General features: G+C 40.4%; 1 protein-coding gene across 1 annotated transcript in view; it reads left to right on the forward strand.

Annotated features, from left to right (window-relative positions):
• SOS2 (SOS Ras/Rho guanine nucleotide exchange factor 2) overlaps positions 1-3007 on the forward strand; it is a 73901-nt gene that overhangs the window by 3907 nt on the left and 66987 nt on the right. The gene's annotated exons all lie outside the window — the stretch shown is intronic.

Raw genomic sequence — 3007 nt, forward strand, 5'->3', positions numbered from 1 at the left:
TTGGTATGCGGGCCTCTCACTGCTGTGGCCTCTCCCGTTGTGAAGCACAGGCTCGGGACGTGCAGGCTCAGCGGCCATGGCTCACGGGCCTAGCCACTCTGCGGCATGTGGGATCTTCCTGGACCGGGGCACGAACCCATGTCCCCCGCATCGGCAGGCGGCCTCTCAACTACTGTGCCACCAGGGAAGCCCTATACCTTTGTTTTTTAATACATGATTATATTAGTGATTTTTATAGTTACTGGTGTTGGAAGACAGAAAAATGGTGGCTTTACAGACTAACAATGATATTTTCAGGTTTTTTAGCATGTGACAGGATGAGAGTCTCTTTTTTTCCAGCAAGAATTTTTTACCTACAGGAAAGAACATCCAAAGCCTCAAACCAGTTTAAGAAAAGTAGTTTGAGTTTTGTGTTTTAAGAAAGAGAATAAATACAGAATATTCAGATACGTTTAAGAAGTAATGTTGAAAAACATGCTTTGATTTCACAGCATGGGTCATTGGGGCACAGGTAGAGAGAAGACTTTGCCATGCCAGAGTTACTTCCTTTTGATAATTTTTTGTTACTTATCTTCTTTCTTCCTGGCTGTAAGCTACTGAGGAAAGAAATTGAGTCGTTTCTTTATTTTCCTCTCTCCTCCTTTTCTTCCCTTCCCACTTTCCCTCCTTTTTTTCTTACTTTTTAAATCAACATTCTTGAGTACCTCTTATGTGTCAGTCACTGTCCTGAGCATTGAAAATACAACAGTGAACAAATCAGCAATCCGTGTGTTAGAAGGAGTTTATTTTAGTGGGAAATAAAAGTATTATAACCAAATAATTGCAGCACAATGTAATTAAAACCATTATACAAATAAATCAAAGGTGGTGGAGAAAGTGAGTAACTCTGGCATAGGGGGCACCAGGAACATTTCATAGAGAAGATACCTGAACTAGACCTCTAAGGGTGAATTACCCCAGGACCTGGCACATGCCAGTGGTTCTCCACTTTGCACATCAGAATTACCAGAAAGCTTGTAGAGAATACTGATGCCTGCATTCACCCCCAGAGCTGATTTACTTGGCCTGGGATGGGCCTCTAAGCCTCAGAATTTTCAAAATTTTTGAAACTATCACAGGTGATTCTGATGTGCAGTTATGATTGAGAGTGATTGTACTATGCCATAGTCCCAAAAATGATTTTTCACTTAAATTTCATAGTAGAAATTCCTTGTTATTTCTATTTTGACTTCTGAAAAAATGAAAAAAATGATTACATGTTTTTTTTAACTTTGTTTCTAGCTCAGACTTTTAGAAAAGTTGTATGTACAAGAAAAATACTCCCCTGTACCCTAAACCCCTTGAGAGTAGGTTGTCAACATAGTTTAGTGTGTCCTACAAACAAAAACATTTTCCTGCATAACTACGGTATGACAATCAAAATCCAGGAAATGAGTGTGGATACATTATATTATGTAATCCTTAGACCCCGTTCAGGTTTTGCCACTTGTCCTGGTGATGTCATTTAGAGCAAAATGATCCAGTTCAGAATCATGTGTTGTGTCTAGTAGTCATGTATCTTTTTTCTCCTTGTTCATTCTGGAACAGTTCTTCATTCTTCCTTAACTTTTATGACCCTGACGTTTTTATGGATTATACCTGTTAATGTTTAAAATGCCCCTTCCTTTAGTTTTTTCTGATGTTTTCTCTTTTTTTTTTTTTTTTTTTTTTTTTTTTTTGGTAGTATGCGGGCCTCTCACTGTTGTGGCCTCTCCCGTTGCGGAGCACAGGCTCCGGATGCACAGGCTCAGCGGCCATGGCTCACGGGCCCAGCTGCTCTGCAGCATGTGGGATCTTCCCGGACCGGGGCACGAACCCGTGTCCCCTGCATCGGGACCACTGCGCCACCAGGGAAGCCCCTGATGTTTTCTCTTGATAAGATTTAGGTTATGGATCTGTGGCAGGAATATCATAGGAGTTCTTCTCATTGCGTTTTCTTACACGACATACAATTTCATTGTATCCCATTACTAGTGATAGTCACTTTGATCACTTGATTAAGGGTTCATCCTCTAGGCTTCTCTACTTTAAAGGGCTCCTTTCCCTTTTGTAATTAATAAATATTTTGTGGAATATTTTAAGGCTATGTAAATATCTTGTTCCACATCACATGTTAAATTATTTTGTTTATTTTAATATGGACTCATTGATTCTTATTCAGTGGAACATAACCTGTTACTTCATTATTTAATATTCAGATTGTCTCAGATTTCGCCAATGGGAACTCCTTCAATTTGGCTTCTCTGTCCCTATCATTCTTTGAACACGTTCTTTTGACACAAGATGCTCCAGGTTCAACTTGTTCTTTACCTGCTGCTCAAGCCTGGAATTAGTTGGTTTCTAAAAAATCCTGGTTCCTTTTAGTGGAGAATGGTATTTAGAAACCAAGATCTTGGTGCTAGATGAGCTCATTGATATTGGAGTGTCACTGTTCTGGTCTCTTAGAGGGCAGAATTAGGGAGTGTGTGTGTGTGTGTGTGTGTTTTTGTGTGTGTATACATATATACATACACGTCTATATTTCTCATCTATCTTTATATAAGTTCACAGATCTCTTCAATCCACATTCAATACCACAGGATTCATTTTAGCCTCCCCTTTTTATACTTGTAACTCCCTTATCTGATAGTGAGAAACCTGGCTCCTGTTTTTCTTAATATATTTATTTATTTGATCAATCCTTCTGTATGTGACCAGTCTCCCAGCAGGCCTCTCTCCCTCAGCTGGTGTAGGCACCCTGTTTTGGCATAGAAACCCTTCTTCTTTGTATACATTCTCCTTACTCCACTCAAGTTCTGACAATCCCATGTTGCACCACTGCTGCTGCTGGACCACCTTCCCATGCAAATACCCTTCTTATCCACTAGGGCTCCAGCACCGTGAATCAAGCTGCCCTATCCTATGGATAGTCTCTTTACTCCGAATGATCTCTAACATCTTGTGCCAGGTTGTGAGCCGCCGCCGCCCC

Source organism: Lipotes vexillifer, unplaced genomic scaffold (genome assembly GCF_000442215.2).
Source record: "Lipotes vexillifer unplaced genomic scaffold, Lipotes_vexillifer_v1.1 scaffold1102, whole genome shotgun sequence".
In the NCBI taxonomy this organism is placed as follows: domain Eukaryota; kingdom Metazoa; phylum Chordata; class Mammalia; order Artiodactyla; family Lipotidae; genus Lipotes; species Lipotes vexillifer.